The sequence below is a fragment of the Mytilus galloprovincialis genome, chromosome 14 (genome assembly GCF_965363235.1).
Source record: "Mytilus galloprovincialis chromosome 14, xbMytGall1.hap1.1, whole genome shotgun sequence".
Lineage (NCBI taxonomy): Eukaryota > Metazoa > Mollusca > Bivalvia > Mytilida > Mytilidae > Mytilus > Mytilus galloprovincialis.
The window spans coordinates 37,912,099-37,933,272 of record NC_134851.1 but is presented as its reverse complement, the minus strand read 5'-3'; the positions used below and the strand labels follow the sequence as shown (position 1 = coordinate 37,933,272).

Here is a 21,174-nt window from a genome sequence, read left to right as displayed (position 1 = left end):
ACGAGGTGATAATTTATTTAAAAGAGGTAACGAAAGAGAGTTCTCAGGGGCGGATCCAGCCATTCTAAAAAAAAAAGGGGGGGGGGGGTCCCGACCCAGGACAAAGGGGGGATGCCAACTATATGTTTCCATTCAAATGCATTGATCGGCCAAAAAAAAAAGGGGTTTCCAACCCCCAGACCCCCCTTCTGGATCCGCCAATGGTTCTTGTACATGTATATTAGTAATTTGATTAATTAACTATATTTCTATATAAAATATACTCTTAAATTATAAATTAGCATATCTAAGGGGCGTTGCAGTAGTTGTCGTTGGTTTCTGCATGTAAAATTATATTTTCGTCTTCTCAGAAGGTCGTTGGTTTTATCGTTTAATTTGCTTCACATTTTCCTAATGTCGCGGCATTTTATAACTAACTAATATGGATTTTGCTCTTTGTTGAAGGCTGTCGCGTTAGGTGGCCGATAGTTGTTTATTCATACAGTGATACACGTCATTGAACTTTGCTGGATACTGACATTGGTGTCATTGGCAATCATACCATATCTCCTTTTTGATTTTTAATTTTTCCACAGTTTTTCTCTGGCACTTAACATTATATGTTGTATATTGGTCAGCTATATCGGCTCCGATTTCTGCCTCTAAACAATACCATAAGCAGTGTCGGATCCAGAACTTTTTGTAATGGGGGAAGGTGACTGACCTAAAAAAAAAAGGGGGGAGGGGACTCCAGTACGTCATGTGTCAGTGATTCCATATATAATCAACCAAAATTTTTCCACGAAAAGGGCGAGGAGGTGGCCCCTAGATCCCCCCGACCTGGATCCGTCTAGTATGAAAAAATCCCTTTTGGTCGAGATTTTCAGATAAATTGCATAAAGTGAAATACAATCATATCAGCTGCAAGCAGAAACAAATGGTCAATGAAAAATTATCTTCAAGCTAATGCATCTGTTCTAATCCAAAAATCCCCATACTGACAATTATAGCATATTCAGAAATGTTTATTCGTTAAGTGGGACTAGCAACCAGTACATATAAACTATAGTTGAACTATGCAATGGCTTCATTCGTAAATCTCTGCATGTATCCTGAACATGTCCTGTGAAGTGAAAATCAATTTACACTTGAAGTCAATAAAATATGTCAACTGATATGTTGTAATTATCTTTAAGTTAGCCTTCCATAAATTTGATATTCAGTCGCAAAAGAGGTCATACAAACTTATGCAAGCTATAAATTAAACCCATCCTTCTTTCGTGGAATTTCCTTTCACACAAACTCTTGGTAATATTAAACGCTATTATAAGGTTTCTCCTACTCTTTCATGATTATTTTCGTGTGAATATATAAAAATTTAACATTATTGTCGTAGAAACCCGGGGAGGGGAACTTTTTGTCTGAAAATACAAATTAAAATGTAGGTCCCCTCCAGCACCGCTATCAATATTAGACATGTAAAATTATTGAGCAATATGATGGCTTCCAGTAGACGCTCGGTATGTAATGAATCAATACAGTCCCATTTTGAAACGTTAGATATGAGGTGTTTATAATGTATCCGTCTGAGGTGCCAATGACGCAAACATTCTCACTGCGTATTGACCACATAAAGAAATAATTAAATCATTTACACCTTCGCCCTTTTCAACGCTCGTCCAATTATTCTCTTTTAAACTCTTTGGAATTTAGTTGTAAATACCGAAATCTCAGACCGAAATTAACCTGGGAATCGACCCACAGGCACTTACTTGTCTCTACATAACAAGGTGTTATATTAAACTATGTGCGTAACATATTTTAAAAACAAGTGCCTGTGCACCGATCATTCATTTATGTTTTGCGTATTGAAAAAAAAGGGGGGGGGGGATTTGAAGGGAGTTTAAACTTTTTTTGAGAAACAAAATCATTTCTTGTTCCTGTATGTTATGAGGGTCCTTCATCACTTTATGTATTCCTTTGTAGAACCATTTTCTTCATTTTTGATTTATTTTGCCCATTATTTTGATAACTTAATATTTTTGCATCTCATTATTTTCCATTCTTTATACTTTTGACAGTTTTTCTCTATTCTTTATATTTTTGCACATTATTCCTCATTTTGTAAATCCCACCAGACCATCTGTTACAGAAAAAAACAATTACTGTAGATTCATATTGTTATTCGTTGGATACAAATTTTCAATACAGCTCAACCACGAATTTAAATGTTCAACGAAATACAAATTTAAGGAGGTACGTGTAGACCTAGGTTAAGGGAAATAACTCTTAAAATCATCATTACGTTTGTGTCAACCATTTTCAAAAATATATTCTAAGCTTCTAGGTTACATAGATTATTTTCAATCTGTTTCAGGTAAATGTTTAAAATACATTGATGAACTTGACTTTTACTAGGTTGGTCCCCTCCGTAAAACATTCAGTATGCCTTCGGAATATACAAATATTAACGGTCGGTATGAGCTAATGATGGCCTTGAACTTGAACGTTTCGGTTCCCGGTTTGACGACGTTCACATACGGTACCAGTTGAAATGGCGTTAAACGTCAGACTGAAGTAATTTCTTGATCAGTTCGTGGAAACATCCCAAACTCATTAATTCTTGATTTTATAACAGGGGGAAACATAATTATATTGAAGCAAAGGCTTTTTATTGGGCATCCGCAAAATAGCAAATATGATATTTGACCAGCTCTGATTAATATAACTGAGCTAATTCTATAGAAATCTATTGCATCATCATATATTTGATAACAAAAAAAAAATAATATATACAATATGACATAGACAATCGCATAGCTCCAAAAAGTATTGCTTTTGAAATAATAGCGTTTTATTTGAATTGCATACCATATCTTTAAATACAATAGGTTTCAACTTGGCTTCCGCTTACCAGGGACTTGCTATTCTAACGGGACTTGTCTCTATTAGATTTAATTAATTTTATTATTATCATGTATACATTAAATTAAAATTCCGACATCCCGAAATTCGGAAAAAAAATTCGAGAATTTCAATAACGGCCGGGAAACAGACTAGACTTTTACAAACGCTTAACTGATTTAAAGAGTTATCTCCCTGAACCAAGGTCTACCCCCTTAATATCAGGTTGTATTCAGCATTTAAGCAAAACCACGAAATCACATATCCACAAAAAGGCGAGTTTTTTGGCCTTCCACGAAAATTGGTACCCACGAAAATAATTGTTTCCACAGTAGTATGATGTTGAATACATGTACAGTCGAGAATATGTTTTCGCAGTACTGAAAACAAACATGCCCATATAAAAAATGAATGGTCAACAATAAAATTTGAAAAGCTATGGGATTGTTTCAGGATTGAAACTGAATACAACCCTGGTTTAATGATGGAAGTGTTTAACGCGTTGACTGGCTTTTCAGCCCTCGCGCGGTCGGCTCAATGCCCGAAGGCGTTTGGTGAGCTACAACCCTGGAAATATTTGGTGATCCTATGATCTCCTATAAGCGTTCCATCAAATAGCTCAAAACCAAAGACTTGAAATCCGTGGATCTATAAATTCCTACAACTGCTTATAGAATATTCTCGCAGCTAAGATGCAGCAAAACCGAAAAGATCAATCCCTGTAAGACAGACGACATAAATATATCATATGAAAATCTCATTCGAGGGAATTAACGTCGCCACAGACAAATCAGAACAACTTCAAATCGATAAGTCAATAACGATGTCACGAAGTAGAACCGGAATATTCCTGCACTAACTCATGCGGGAGTCTCTAAGTCTCTTCCTGCATCAAAGTATACACCAGCCGTTTTAATGGAGTTGGGTCACATTTTAGACATCTCAAATTAATAGATTGCAATTTCACACAAGTGCCATGTCAATGGTAGAGTAATGTTAGTGCTTCTGTATTTAATCTCTGTATATACGGTCATGACTGTGCTTCATCCCTAACGAAAAACTAGTTTTTTTCAATCTCTTATAGAAGAACGGTTTTCAAATAAAATCGCTTTTTGCCAATCAAATATTTTTTTATTTGTAAAGATCGAGGATTAACTACATATAACAATTAGTTTCGAACAATACTTGTTCACATTGACCTAAATTCGGTGTTTCGTTAGTGTAACTCACACGTAAAATGGTGAAAAATGCTGCGTTCCTTCGAACTGACGGGTGTGTCACTGCCTTTGAAGTTTGCTTCTCATGAATGCTAATGAACTTTTTAGGCAGGGACCGGTCAAAATTTATACATAGCTGAGATGATTCCCAAGGACCAAAAAATATTTGTATAATCATAAACTTATGTATATCTATTGAATAAATTTGGTAGTCTGTATCCAATCTCAATTTTATTTTTCGAATTACTTGATGTTGACCACAAATCGCCAATGAGACATATTTATTACTTTCGCGGTCTTTATCAATGATCTAAATAGATACTTGTTTTCCCCAACCAGATGATGTTCTCTACAGATTTCTATACTTTTGCGGTCAGTCAAAACTTTGATGTATCACTATTTTATAGTATTTCGATAGACACGTGCATAGTATGAAAGAGATATTCCGGACATTAAGCTGTTCTTCATCTAATTATAGAGTTCCAAATGCACATGGACTCTTGGGTCATTAAAGGTCTTTCACCTCAAGAATTTCGGGATGATTGACATGAATAAATATTAGCTTACATATAATTTAGGCGTGGTTTATTCGTAATAGTTATCTCATGAGGACGCGGTGTGTCAGTGTAAGATCATCCCGATGGCCGGAGGCCAGAGGGTGATCTTAGTACACTGACACAACAAGTCCGAATGGGATAACTATTTTACATCCCAGCTATTCTAAATTAGTTAAAAAAAAACTTTTACACTTCATAAAATGTAGTTAGAACGCCACACACAATCCTTATTATATACTTTATATATCATTATATAGTATATACCTTTAATGAGCCCCAGACACAATGTTTAAGTATGTTTAAATGACGGTATTTTGTATCCAGTCGTCCTGGTGTAGGGATCTGAGTCTTGGGGTGAAATGCTAAAGGTCTTGAGTTCGAATCCCCCTATACACTGAATTTTTTTCTACATAAATTTTGATAGTTAGTCTTTTTTGTATAAATATTTCTAAGTTTTGTGGATTAGGCATTCCTGCCAAAATGTTACAAAACACAGGAAAGCATGCAAAGCAAAGAAACTCAGGCTGGGGTGATCTGGTAGGGGCGATCCGGCTCAGATCACCCCTGGTAGAACAAAGAAGCTGGGATGTAAGTGTAAAGAAGCTCGTGTCTGTGTCTGCATGTGCTACTTTTATTGGTTGTTCCTTATTTAGAAGAGATACACGTGGTAGAACTCATCTTTGATAATTCTGTTTGGATAGAAGGACGCTATTTTATATTGTGATGCAATTTTTTTCTTTAACCGCCGCCTTCCCCACCTCACGCTTTCAATATATCAATGATCAGGAAATTATTTCAGCTTTTGGACATTCATGAAATTTTATTGTCTGGATCTATAAACCAAAATTGCATTGTCTTTAGTTTTATTTATATATCCAACTGTTTTCAGAGGAAATCTAACAAGTGCAATATATACCATATGCTTGAAGATAGATGTGGAATTTTTCTGTTTTTAAATGCACTTATCACAATTTTAGTTGTTTTTTTAATGACATTACCATATTACCCCCCCCCCCCCCCCCAACCCCTCCACCACGACCGCTACCACCACCAACAACCATCACCACAGCCACCAGCACACCACCACCATCACCACCACCACATCACCATTATCACCACCACCACCACCACCCCCAATATTTCTTAACAATTTAGAAGTAAATTTGTGCAACAACTTCATGGAAAAAATCTATATACAGTGAACGGAAATAGTATGTATATCCATCGATTTCAGCGCACGTCTAGTATATATACAGTACGTGCAAATTGATTGAGCTCATTGTTGAAGCGGCCAGTTTTGCTTTTTTATTTCACTTGTTTTAGTGTTTTCGCTTTTACGTCTATACGTTTTCGTGTTTTAGATTTTTAAATTGGTCTAATTCGGCTTCCATAAAAATGTGAGATTTTTAAAAGATTTATATTCAACATTAAAAAAATATGTGTGTTTGGGAAAAAGATAGCAAGTTCTATGTGGTATTTATTCAGATTTCCGTTGTATTTTGTTCACATTAGTACAAAAATGGCTACCCATGATTAATCCAACCCGACTAGGCATTATCTATATGAGTGGCGTACAACTGAAGAAACGAAAAATATTATCAGATGAAGTCCACAGTAATTATGCGAAAATGAAATTTGCATTAATGATTGGGTCGTAATAAATGTAGCTGGAAGACAAATGATTCGTAAAATTACCCATAAACACCTTTAAATGTTATAAAATTGGTTTCAAATATACTGTTTGTAATTATTATTAGTTTTTACAAATGTCAATTTTCCTGTAATTGGTTATTTTTTAAGTATATGGGGTTCATTTTTGACATAAATTATAATGAAAAGATAATTAGCCAGAAAGTTGGCGAACAAATAACTATATAACCTCTTACTCAATAAAGTTTGTTTCATTGTGAAACTAGAGACATTCAGTAACAAAGATGGGTATTATTTATATAGTTTTATCGTTTTTATTATTTGGAAGCGTTTACACATCGCTTGAATATAACAAGGTAAACTATATTTTATAACATAATCTAATTGTTAGATGTTATTGGGTTTTTAGTTTTTTTTGTTATCTGTTATTGTGATAATGTATTTGCTGTTAACTGTTATTGAATTGGGATGTTAACATTTTTGAGACAGCCATGCAAAATTCGGTAGAAATTAAAGATCATTGGACATTGGAGTCTACCACTACTAATATGTTGGTCCCGTATTCGGAGAAGGATTCCATTAACATATAACCATCACAGAAGTGAGGACCAGGACAATTCCATTATATCTTATGATTATCCTTCGTAAAAGCTTTTATATTATATGGTACATACATGTAGACTCAGCTCTTTTCAAAGCAGAACCAACTACATTATACAATGAAAGTTCCCACCTTGTACTAGGTTCCGAAGCTGCACATAACTCATTACAATTAAAGATGTATTTCAACTTCAAGCCATAGTTCCCCTATTAAACTATGTATTCTACTTACTAGTAGACTTGGTACAATCAAAAACCTGATACAAATTTGTTCAAATAAGGCCTTTGAAAATAGTGGAATAAATTACTTTTGGAGTGTCAAAATTGGTCCTACTTGATAAATTGCATGCTTATAATTGGTGCTTTTGATTTTTCTACCCTATATACAACTTTGCCTCATAGTCTTATTCAGAAAAATTCACACACCTCATTAAATGGGCATTTAGAAAAGTCAGAATGCGAATATATATATATTCAAACTCTTTTAGGTCATTTTTTTAATAGCAACAAACACAAGAACTATATGTCAAATGGACCTACTTTGATACCATAACTGCCCTTGAATTTTTACTAGATATAATTTTTGTCCCTTTGACGTATTCCTCATTTCCATTCGCAATTTTATTACACATTATTTAAATTACAAACATGTGTGAGTTTCGATATTTGTACAAAAATAAATGCTGAAAAAAGTATTCCAGAACAAATAAACAGCTACGCCATGAGTGCATGATACGCCCGTCACCTTTTTGAAATATTCGATAACTTATCAATGTCATATCAGATATCTATAAAAATCAGTCAATATATATCATGTATATAAACAATACATCAAAGTTTCATGAGAACTGCAGAGAACATTTTTGAGTTATTGTCTGAAAACTGGAAAATACCATCTTTTTTAATGAATAAACCCCTTAACTGAATAACATTAAATCGGAAATAAAAAAAATTGAAAGGGCGCTAACAACAATAGACTTAAACTATTCAGAAAAGTTTCATGAGAACTGCTAAAAATGTGTTTGTGTTAATGTCCAAAAACTAGAAAATCCCCCTTTTAATTAATAAAAATCCTTAACACGGAAACGTAAAATCTAAAATTTATAAAAATTGAAAGGGAGCTCATGTCAATAGATATAAACAATTTACCAAAATTCCTTGCAAATTTGTAAACGGATTTTTGAGATATTATCAGAAAACTGAAAAAAAAACACCATTTTTATTGAATCAAACCCCATTACTCAGAAACTTAAAATATAAAATTTACAAAAAAAACAAAACAATAGGGAGCTCACGTCAATAGATATAAACAATTTCCAAAGATTTTATGTAAATTGATTAAAGAATGTTTGAGTTAATGTCCGACATGTTGACGACGGACGGACAAGAATATACCAAATACATATCTAGATACATAATTCTGAAAACCATGTTCATAGAAAATGGAATTCATTACAAAGGATTATACCCGTAATAAGAAATACTGGATTTGTCAAGGACCCGACTTATTTTAATATTTCATTTACTGTTATCTGTTTTTGTCCATTTTAATTCCTTGTAATCTGTTATAAGCCAAATCAATTTGCTGTTTTGCTGTTATTGGGACCCCCCTTGCCCCCCCTCCTTTAAGAATGCAACTGATAATATAATGTCATCACGTCAGTTTAATTTGTTTTCAAATTTCCTTTTATTCTATGTACAAATGAGTATACGACAGTTACCACTTTACATGCACTAAATTTTACTAAAACTAGTTCATTTCTTTGACTAACAAGAAAACAACTGGTAATAATTAAGGGGCTCGCGGGTATAAATCGATTTTTTTTTCTATAAATGAACTTTATCATATGCTTAATTAAAAAATTAAATAAAAAAATGGGGTCACCGTTCATTTAAGCTCAAAATTTGCCTTTGAAAGAAGCATGCATTTTTGTTAAGCTACTTTTTTTCTGTTGAACTAATAGGAGAAATATAGGTAATATCGAAAAAAAAGAACTTAATTACAGAAATCGTCTAAATTTTACAATTGTAAGGTTCAAGTAAAGCTTATTTGAAAATATTGATAAGAAATATAAGTCACCGATGAGTTAAAAAAGATATTTCAATTTTAATGCCAAAAAAATGGCATTTTTTGCACGAAAGGGAGATAATTTGGAGCTGTTTAAATGATGTTAACATTTTAAAAGTCCTCTGGAGCCAAAACGAATCGATTTGTTTGGTTGATTTTTGTACCATATCATAAAGTAACAATTTTCTGAAATTTTTGTACCCTCGAGCCTCCTTAAATTCACAGGCGCTTGGGTATATGATACAGATTTGTTTTTGGATTTTTTTTTGGCTGAATAAAATATTCAATTTTCTATATTTATAATACATATCTATCACTTCTGTGCATGTCTCACCTAGTTTCGAGTGATTTAAACGACACAGAGAAAATACCCAATTTTACTATCCATACTAAGAAACAAAGTATTCTAAGTATTTGTTGGCAAGTCAGACATCGTCTGTTACCACACGACTTGCACCATCCTGCAGTTGAACAGCTTTTATTACACATCAGCTCTCACAAATAAGTCTTTCAGACTTGCTGGTCTCCAAAAAGCTAAGACAGGAGGTTTGGAAAAGATCTTGGATAATTTTGGGTGCTTGGCAATAGTCTGCCAATTGGCACAGATCAAACGTGAAAGGTAAGTAAAGGCGGGATTGTATGTTAAAACAAACGGAACTATTTCGCTGCACCTCTTCTGTTTGTACTGTAATAGGTCATTGCGGCTGTTATTGTTAGCACGCGCAAACCCCTTATCTATGTCCCATTTCTTATAACCTCGTTTAGTCAAAAATCCGCGAAGTTCCTATTACCGTTTAGTGTCAGCCTCCTCAGAGGAGCAAATCCGCTTTACTTTGAGAGCTTGACTGTACGGGATACTTTTTGTACAGTGTTTGGAGTGACAGCTTTGGGGAGAAAGGTACTGATGTTTATCTGTAGGTTTACAGTTGAGGTCTGTTGATATGACACCGTCCTTTATAAATGAAGTTGTGTCTAGGAAAGATATTTTAGAGTCGGAAATTTCGGAAATTTCATATGTAAAGGAGTAGGTCCGGTAGGGCCTAAAAATTCAGGTCAATCTGAGGAAAGATTTTGAAATTTTTAAAACACTTATGTGTCTACTTTAGTCGATTCAATTAGTTTATGTGAAAGATTTGAACTGATTTAGTCATTAAAGACGCTCAAATTCAAGCTTAAATATGAAAAATCTATCAAATATGCCATAATATGTCACTTTTCAGATGTTTTTTTGTCAAAAATGAAAGTGGCCGCATCCGTGTTCATTCTCAACCTTTATATATGTTATGTTTAATCATCAAATGCAACTTACATTTAAATATTAAGAATGAACACAAATGCGGCCATTTCTATTTCAGACGGAAACCGTCTAAAAATTAACCAAAATGCTACAATTTCGAAGATTTCAGTAATTCAGCATGACTTAATGATACTAGTACCCGATACATGTATTGTCAAAAACAGCCCATATTTATTTAACAGAAGTATTCTAATTTCCAATAAATAGCTAAAAGTTTTCATTTTAACAATTTTGTAAAACTGCAATATTTTGGGGCCAAAAAGGGGTCTGGGCCTACTCCTTTAATTGACTGATGGGCGTTGTTTGCATGTCTGATAAAATCATCCAGTTTTTGTTGGGATTCAATCCATTTCATGTCAACATCATCGATGAAATGGAACCAAGACAGAGGTTTGGATAAAAATGTTGAAGTGATTTGCTTCTCTAACTTGCCCATGAAAATATTGGCGTAAGACCAGGGGCGGATGCAGGAATTTTCGAAAGGGGGGGTGCTAACCCAGGGCACCCAGGGCAAAGGGGGGTGCAAAACATATGTCCCGATACAAATGCATTGATCGGCAAAAATAAAGGGGGGTGCGCACCCCCGGAACCCCCCCCCCCCCTGGATCCGCCACTGAAGACGGTGCCATTTTCATCCCCAACGCTGTCCCGTTTATCTGAAGGTAAATTTTCACCATTAAAGATGAAATTGTTGCATTTCAGAACCAGAGTAAGCAGCTGGACTAAACATTCAGTAGGTGGTTTTAAAGTGTTGCGTGCATCCCATTTTCTTAACACGATTGTATAATCCGTCATCATGAGGTACATTTTTTGTATGTTGGTATACAATGAGGTGACATCTAAAGTGACAAGGAGAGTTTTCGAAGGAAGAGGGTTCATGAATTCCATTTTACGAAGGTAATCTGTGGTGTCTTGAATGTGAGAAGGAAGATTTTTTACATGAGGTCTTAAATGGAAGTCTACGAATTCTGAGATTTGCTCAGTCGGATGGCCGGTTGCGGATACAATGGGTCCACCAGGGTTGTTAAACTTCTGTATTTTGGGAAGAAAAATACAATCGACCAGGCTTTGCGTTCTCTGGTTTTAAATATCCGATTGTATCCTCATCTATGTGACCGTCATTGTGCACGGTTTGTAACGCAATAACAATTTTGGAACTAAACTCGGAAGTAGGGTCATGGTCAAGCTTCTTATAAAATCTCTCATCAGAGACGCTCTGCTTCCGCGATGTAGTTAGCTTTGTTCATTATCACAACGCCACCTCCCTTGTCTGCTGGTTTTATTACAATAACATTTCGGTTTTTTTAGCGATTGTATGACTTTTTTCTCGTCAGAAGAGGTGTTATAAAGTTATAAAACGACGAGTACTTGTTGTTAGCTAGATGGACAACGTCCGATTTGATTTTGTCGATAACTTCTTCCAGTGTATCAGATTTGATTGGTTTTGGCATCCATGAACTCTTCTTTTTGAAGCGCGGAATTCTGATTTCTTCCTCCGAGTTAGACTTGTCTGAGTCTTCCTCATTATCCTCCTCATTATCCTTGTCACCAAAGTATTCCTTAATTCTAAGGGTTCTGGCAAAGTTAATCAGGTCATCTTCCAGTTTCATATTATCTATGTAACTGGGCGTAGGGCAAAAATTCAAACCCTTAGATAAAACTTTAATTTCTTCCTCAGTTAAAGAGACTGTTGACAAATTGACAACAGTGTTGTTGGAATGGACCGAAATTTGACTTTTTCTTCGAAATCTACGGCTGCGAGCCTTTATATATGGTGTCAGCCCTGTATAACCACGTGTTTTCCGATAGAGATTTTGGTACTATATACACTTGGGCATGCCATTCAGCATCATCCCTTGGTGCCTCCTGCAGTCGGGTCCCTTTTTATCAACCTCATCTGCATCTGGAACGAGGATGACATGCCAGTTTTGTGCATGTATACCATGTGCGTCTATTTCTCACCTTGCCATGCAGCACCGTCCCTTGGAGGCTTTTGCGGTTAAGTAACATATCCTAAAATTTCCGTTTCATTAAATGCACTTGTTCGTGTTGGAGTGTGCCAGAGATGGATCATGTTTGTATGTGTGAGTCAAGACTCCGTGTTGAAGACATACTGTGACCTATAATGGTTTACTTTTACAAATTGTGACTTGGATGGAGAGTTGTCTCATTGGCACTTATACCACATCTTCTTATATCTAATTACATATATATCAATGACTTATACAATTATAACTATGTATGAATATATTAAGCATAAAGGATATACATGAAATTTTAGAGGTAGTTATAAAAGACTTCTTCGTTTGATTTGATTTTCCAAACCATTAATTGCTGTATTATTATTTACAGAGATTGCCACCAGTAGCCTTTGACTCGGCCATAAGTGAGCTCCCTCATATGAAGTTTGAGTCCATCACAGTAAATAAAGGACGACATAGGACTTATATCAAAGCTAACGCTAAAATGAACAAAAAACAATATTTCGACTATCGTTCTACGTGGTTTGTAGATAACATTCCTGTCCAATCTTGTAAGTAGTCGTAATAAAGACAAAATTTATTATCCTGTCAGCCTTATACACTAGAATAGACAACAAGAGGTCACATTGAAAAACTTCACGGTTTGTCAAACTCGAAATTTATACAAGTCTAGTAAAATTGTGTAATAAATTCTTATTAGAGACAACCAAATATCTGACGTCAAACAAATTCTCACACTACAAAAATAATAAAAAAAATAATGAAATAGAATCGTCACCCACAGACAAGATTCCTGGCTTAGAATATATTAAAATGAACGTGTGACAGGCTTGCACTGGTGTTATGAGTCATCAAACATTCAAACGTTTTCCCGACCGGTCAAAGATTAAAACACCCTAATGACATCTTTATGACATCTTAAACAACTCAAAGTAACCATCATATATATTGAGTGAGTATTGTTTTTTTTAAATGCGTTCGAATCTTAGATAAGTTTTAACAAAACACCGAAACAAGTTACTAAAAACACCGAAACAATTTATTACGTTTACATAACATCGAAACAAGTTATTACAAAACACCGATAAAAGTTACTACAAAACACCGAAACAAGTTATTACAAAACATCGAAACTAGTCATTACAAAACAACGAAGGAAAAAAGAAGCTGCCCGATTGTCTTTGGAAGGCAACATGACTACGTGAAGCCCTCACAAACCCGTCGTGTAGCCATAGTATAATAGTACTATGACATAGAGATTGGACCGTGGTAATGGCGAAGACAACCGGATTTGCGTAGCTTAATTTCAAAAGGGTTAATCGTTGCTGCACATCAATTGATTATATTGGTATTTTTTCCTGAACTTTTCTGATCTAGCTGCATACATATACTTATACTTGGCATGTTGCAGAGTGGTATACAGTCGTGTGTCCTACGAGTAAACTACTTAATAAAATATCTAATATCTTAAAAATTATATTTGCGTTGCCTTCGAGTGTGGATCGGGTGTCATCGTGTGACCTTCTACATGCATCGTACTTGCTTCGGCCGTTGATTGGCATTGACCATGTTCGGGGCCATCTTTACGCGAAATTCAAAATTCCTAGTCTTATGGCCATATGGTGTCAATTTTGGGACAATATTACTTCTACTGTATAATGATTTACTCTAATGTCTGTCTGCTACAACGAAATAACACGATGCTTTCTGTAATTATATACCACAATGTCTGCCTGCTTTAATGAAATAACACGATGTTTTCTGTAGTGACTAATAATGTCTGCTTGATTTAATTAAATACCGCAATGTCAGTTGTATAATGTTGTAATGAAATACCTAAATAAATAAACTGGAAAGGACATTCTATTTTTAAATTTATTATTTCAATTTTTACATTTCTCAGTTCCAACTGTGAAGTGAGAAAAGTAAACTTGGAAGTTTAAACTTAGAAAGGTCAAGTTGGAAGTCATAACTGTAAACTTAGAAATGAACACATTTCAAGTTGAACTGAGAGATATCAACTTGGAAATGAGACATGTCAAATAAAAAATGAAAAGTTTTAAAAAAGAATATTTCAACCGGTCTTATGAAAATACCACAATATCTGCTTATAGAGTACGTAATTTCACAACTTTAAAAAAAAAAATTATCATAATATCAGCAATGTTTGTTTTAATAAAGAGCTAAATATGTTTGTTTCCTATATCTATATATTAACACCACCATATTTGCTTTGATATAATATTCAAGAGTAATCTTTTCTATTGTAGTTTACATTAAGAACAAGGATTTCAGCTGCTATGGGAATTCAGTGGAATATGTTGATGATGGCCGTTTGATTTCATTCGATCTATCAACTTCTTTGACTCCAACTGATATTGCAAACAAAACATTTAAAGTTATTGTCAGTTACAAGCAAGATGAATTTTTATACTTAAAAAAGAAGAAGGAATCAAGACATTTCTACAGCTATCAGAACTATGAAATTACATTCAAAGGTTCTGACTTGGGTTTCACTGATGCTACCTCTTCACAAACATATGACTTTGATAACTTTGAGTTTTTCCTAGCTAAGCAATCGAGTACACGGAGATACCGAGGCATGTTTGGTTTCACCTACGACTCTGACAGTTCTGTTAATGAAATCACGACGTCGTTTGAAGGATTTGGAATCAAAACAAAATCACCCAGGTATGTGTATGATATAGCCAAACGGGATGGTAATACTACACTTATAAGCTTTTCAGAGATGTCAGTTCCGCCATTGTCCAACAAGCTAAAGATTGTCAATATTGATTTAGTGGAAGACACCAAGAAAGGGTTTCATGGTTTGTTAAAAGTAACAGTTTCTACAACTAACCGGTTTAAAGTAGATATCAAGTATGTTTTTGAACTAACAAGTTATCTTTACAATGGTTTAAGCCTCAAAGAGCCTTTCTTTCCTCTAACTGGATTAATCATAACAAATTTTGAGGAAAGTGGTAATGCAGAAAAGACTATATTAATTTGCAGAGTATTTGGTTTTAGAAATCCCAAAGTTAAACTATTCCTACGAACAACAAAGTCTGACGATAGAGAAGAAGTTACTAAGAATGTGATTCCGACCTACAATGAATATGAAACAGTTAAAACGCTAGTCTTTGTTGAAAACAGTGACAGACAGGCTGGGACATATTTTTGTGTAGCAACAGCTTGTTTATTCGGAGAAAAAGTGTTCGAAGTCGAAAAAAGAAAAACTATGTTTTTGTCATAAATATGTTGGTACTTGAATAGTACCTCATGACAAAGTCCGACTTAAAAAAATAAATAATATTAAAACAACTAAAATATACCGATATAAACGCTTCATTTGATAAATAATCTGTTTGGTCACAGACCATTGTTAATTATATCAGGTTGATACTCGGCAACAACGACTTAAGCAAATTGATCCCTTGCTTTGTCGAGTGTGAATTCGCATTGCTATACGACGTGGCTCGGTATTTATACATCCAACATTCATGTATTTAAGGTCTTTCCTCTTCGTTAGGAAAGACCGTATTGTTTTTCTAATGTTTTTTTTCTTTTTCTTTTCTTTTTTTTCTTCCAACATTTGTTTTGGCATGGCCTCCCCCCGTTTCTGTTGAAGTTATTAATAAAATTGAGAAAGGAAATGGGGAATGTGCCAAAGCGACAACAACCCGACCATAGATAAAGGCAACAGTAGTATACCGCTGTTCGAAATTCATAAATCGATTGAGAAAAAAAACAAATCAGGGTTACAAACTAAAACTGAGGGAAACACATCAAATATAAGAGGAGAACTACGACACAACAGAAACACAACTCTAAAATGTAACACACGCAGAAACGAACTATAATATAACAATAGCCATATTCCTGACTTGGTACAGGACATTTTAAGAAAAAAAAATGGTGGGTTAAACCTGGTTTTGCGGCTAGCCAAACCTCACGCTTTTATGGCAATGTTAAATATAACATTGAAATGACAACATTACATGACAGGACTACAGTACAAATAAATGAGTCGAAAAAAGAAGAACTATGTTTTTGTCATAAATATGACAAAGTCCGACTTAAAATAATAAATAATATTAAAACAACTAAAATATATCTGTGTTTGTTACATAGAGCAGACAACAGCCGAAGGCCACCAATGGGTCTTCAAAATGTTCCTCTGGAAGAGCTTTACATTTTATACAATAAGCCCAAAAATGTCCGGCCGTCTGTTCAAAAGTTACAACGAGATAATTCTTAGAAGTATAGTTTTGTGTGTATATCTTTTTAAAGGTAACAGATATCAACCTACTATAAACTGCAAAAAAGATCAGTATTTTAAGACCTTCAATTTGAGGTCAATGTCAGGTCATGACGAAATTTCACCTTGACCTTCAAAGTGTACTATGACCTTGACCTTGTAATATTTGAAAGTTAAAGTAGTCTTGAGTCGAATCGTGATAGTCCCATGTCTCTACGACTTCCGGTTCTCAAGTTTGGTATTGCATCATATATTTGAAGATTCATTGTGACCTTTATGAACCTCGGAATTGTCCTAAATTCTTTTTTACAATGTTGTCATTCAACTGCAGATCATTAATTATTAGACAGATTTAAGATATCTATTGTCGTTTTAAAGATAATGCAGTTTCAAACTTTGCGAGCGGAGGCATGTATTTCTGAATCAACAACTGCTTACCTCCTGAAATTTTCAGAAATTGAAGAGTTTAACATGGCTATATGTTTGACAAATTACCAAAAACTTTCAATGAAAAACTAATAAAAAAAGTCAATTTGAATTTTTCATCTTTTACATTGACTTTGTAAGTTTCATTAGTTCTATTTATATAATTGATATTGCATCATTTTTGGCATTTTGCAAAATGCAGTCATTATAAATATCAAATTGACTCTACTCAAAATGAAAATTTCAAACCCATTTTTCATCCCAGTGGGAAGGGTGGGGTCATTAAGTACAAAATGTTTTAACTTCTCAGATGGTTAGTTTGTTGCATATCAAATGAAAGTCCATAAAGCGTACATTTCAAATATCAAATTGACGTCCACAAAACACGGGTTGGGTAAGGTCATTGAGTGCAAAAAATAAATTTTCTTTTAAGATAAGGTTGTTGTATATCAAATGAAAGGTCTCAACGTGTACATTTCAAATATCAAATTCCTGTCCTCCAAAAATGAGTTCAATGGGGTTATTTAGTGCAAAAATCAAACTTTCTAGAACATGGTGTTGTCGCATATCAAATGAAAGATCATCAAGTCTACATTACATTTATCATACTTCCAATCTCGAAAATGTAGGCGGATGGGGTCATTAAGTGTAAAAAGCGAAAAGTTTCAGAAGGTGTGCTTGTCGTATATTGTGGCACCGTTAAAGTCCACAATTCCTCTAAAGTCCACAACACCGCTAAAGTCCACAACAAATTTCCGCTAAAGTCCACAACGCCGCTAAAGTCCACAAACTTTCCGCTAAAGTCCACAAAATTACCTCCGCTAAAGTCCACAAGAAAACGCCGTTGAAGTCCACAATAACAAGTTCCGCTAAAGTCCACAAAAAAGCACCGTTAAAGTCCACACCAATTTTTTTATTGTTAAAAACATATTATTCGTTATTTTTATCCCGTTAGTACAATACAAAGCATTGGCCTTTCTTCTCGGTAGTATTTTATTTTATCAGTTTGATACATGAAAAAAGTACAGTATCGGTATATGATTTTGTTCTATCAATTTTGATCTTGATGGCCAATTTGGACATCATTTCTAAACAGTTTGTAAGTTCGTTATTTATTATTACTGCATTCAACAAGTAATTTTTTTCTCTTATTCTTTGCATATAATCACTTTTTGACATAATTACTGTACAAAGCCTCCTAATCTATAACATTTGAACGGCATGCAACAATCTTGATTATATCATTAAACAAAAAAAATACTAAGTTAATGAATTCCCAAAGGTTTCCTGTCGCAAAACTTTTAACCAATGTTTAACGTTATTAATTTCTGTTATGATTTTCAGAACGGAAAAATGAAGCCAGTATGATAAATTCCAAATAAAAAAGAAAATATTCTATGCTTTAAGTTATATTTTTATCGATTAGTATCAGATATCGATGTGTTGAATGGGTTTCTACCAAAATGTCACAACAAAACCTGATTTGATCGATATAGGAAGATGTGGTATGAGTCACAGTGCCAATAAGACAACTCTCTATCCAAGTTATAATTTATAAAAGACCATTATAGGTCAAGGTACGGCCTTCCACACGGAACCTTGGCTCACACGGAACAGCCAACTATAAAAGTCCCCAACAATTACAAGTGTAAAACCATTCAAAAGGAAAAACCAATGCCCATAAATGGGGCTTAAGAAAATATACATACACTACATGTAGTTGTTTATCTTGGTAAAGTGTTTTAATCACATGTAAAATTACTCACAAGATTAATTTCTATAAACTCGCAAAACGCTAAATCTGTTCTACAGTATTAAACCAATAAAATTGTATTGAAAAGAACAGAAACATTCTTTGATATTATATAATTCGTAAAAGTTTCAGCTTAAAACTTCATACTATTCTTCCATTTAGCCTTTTCAAAATACTTTAAAAAGTATCTTTAAAAGAGAATAAAGAAACGAAATTAACTCTGAAAGCGATACCGTGAACTTTGATGTGACGTACATTTTATCAATCAATATGACTATAGGATAGTTCAACAATTGTTGGTGTTCGGGCTCAATGCAAGATGAACGTTCCTATCGCCTTTATTCTATATCCACATCCTGTCTTTATCCTATATCCACACCCTCCAATGCTCATAGACACTTATTTTTATTAGTTCTGGATTTCTCAACACACAAATACGTCGGCAAGTTTTTTTTTTATTTGGTCATACTTTTCTTCGGTTAGTTTTGTTTTTCATTTTTGGTGTAAATCAAATTTTTGGATAAGATATAAACTTTGTGTTATATCATCAGAAATTGAGAATTAACGCTTCAAAATAGATAAATTACAAAATAAACAAATAAACAAATAAACAAATAAACTTATGAGAGGTCTGCTTCTATTGGTACTAATTTTGATTAAAATCTTACATGAAATAGTTCCTAAATATTTGTTATGAAAAATATCCGTAGATTTCATGATATATATAACAACTAATTATAGGTGACAAATACTTCTGACCATTTTACTTTACTGGCTTATCGGTTTTTGAAGTACAACGTTCCTAAATGTTCTAAAAACTTATCTTCCAAAATATACATGTATGTACTTCCATAACTTCAATTGCAATTTGAGCATTTGAACTTAATTTCATACTAAAAAATGTAGCGTCACTTTTTAGCTCACCTGGCCCGAAGGGCCAAGTGAGCTTTTCTCGTCACTTTGCGTTCGGCGTCGTCGTCGTCGTCGTCGTTAACTTTTACAAAAATCTTCTCCTCTGAAATTACTTAAACAAAGTGTAACTAAACTTATCCACAATCATCATAAGAGTATATAGTTTAAAAAATGTGTCCGATAACACTGCCCGCGAACGAAGATGGCAGACATGGCTAAAAATAGTACATAGGGTAAAATCAGTTTTTGGTGTATATCTCTGAAACTGAAGCATTTAGAGCAAATCTGACGGTGGCAAAAATGTTCATCAGATTTAGATATATCTGCCCTGAAATTTTCAGACAACCAGTAGTTGGGTTGCTGTCCCTGAGTTCTTTGCTATTATCTTAGATATTATTATAGTATCTAAATATAAATGATATCTTATACTATAAATTATGATTTTAACCTTATTTTACATGATTTCCAAAGGATCAGTAAATACAGGTGAGCGACACAGGCTCTTTAGAGACTCTAGTTTATTTTGTTAAAGTTTTTATTTCATTTTCTGACTCTTGATAAATTTGACAAATGCACATGTATGTTCGACCTCATACTAAACCATACGAGTATACTCATACGGTACGAGTATACGTTCAGGTATACTTATATGGTCCACATTATACGCGTGAGGGTTCAAATCAGATACACTCATATTGTCTGGAACATCTATACTATTAAACGAGAAGACCTCATTTTGTGTGTCGCTTCTCTTCCTTCCACAATAAATCAATCACCATGCCTCTGTGTCCTATAGGTAACATGCATAGTCGCATTTGTCATCCATTCTTATGATTATTCAGATTGAGTTATTTTGGGAGAAAAACGACAAAAAAGGAGTCCGGATATGATTCCGTCATCAGACTAAATTTTAGTCATGATTAAGGCATCCGGTTTGAAACATGCACAAATACAACCAATCGTATGATAGATTACAAAAATGAAAAATAAATAAGCCAATGATAGCGTTCTCCATATCATGATGTTTAGGTCGCAATAACCACAACTATTATACATCCTTATGGAGGACAATTATTTTTCGCGTTTGTCTACACGTAAAGTACGATTATACTGCTTTAATATATATAGAGACTCTGTCCTATAGGTAACATGCATAGTCGCATTTGTCATCCATTCTTATGATTATTCAGATTGAGTTATTTTGGGAGAAAAACGACAAAAAAGGAGTCCGGATATGATTCCGTCATCAGACTAAATTTTAGTCATGGATAAGACATCCGGTTTGAAACACCAATCGTATGATAGATTACAAAAATGAAAAATAAATAGGCCAATGATAGCGTTCTCCATATCATGATGTTTAGGTCGCAAGAACCACAACTATTATACCTCCTTATGGAGGACAATTATTTTTCGCGTTTATCTACACGTAAAGTACGATTATACTACTTTAATATATATATAGAGACTCTCTGTATTTTGTCTACTGTTTTCTTTGAAATGTTTACTATTTAAGGGGTCATACCAGTTGCATATATATTAAAATAAGTAAAACATGTGACACAAGTACA

The 21,174-nt window shown here is 34.1% G+C and overlaps 1 long non-coding RNA gene across 1 annotated transcript; it reads left to right on the top strand.

Annotated features, from left to right (window-relative positions):
- Positions 1–6,551: 6,551 nt before the first annotated feature.
- Positions 6,552–15,581, top strand: LOC143058582 (uncharacterized). The gene is made up of 3 exons (XR_012973132.1): positions 6,552–6,663; positions 12,625–12,805; positions 14,525–15,581. It is a non-coding gene; the product is annotated as an uncharacterized LOC143058582 (long non-coding RNA).
- Positions 15,582–21,174: the final 5,593 nt, after the last annotated feature.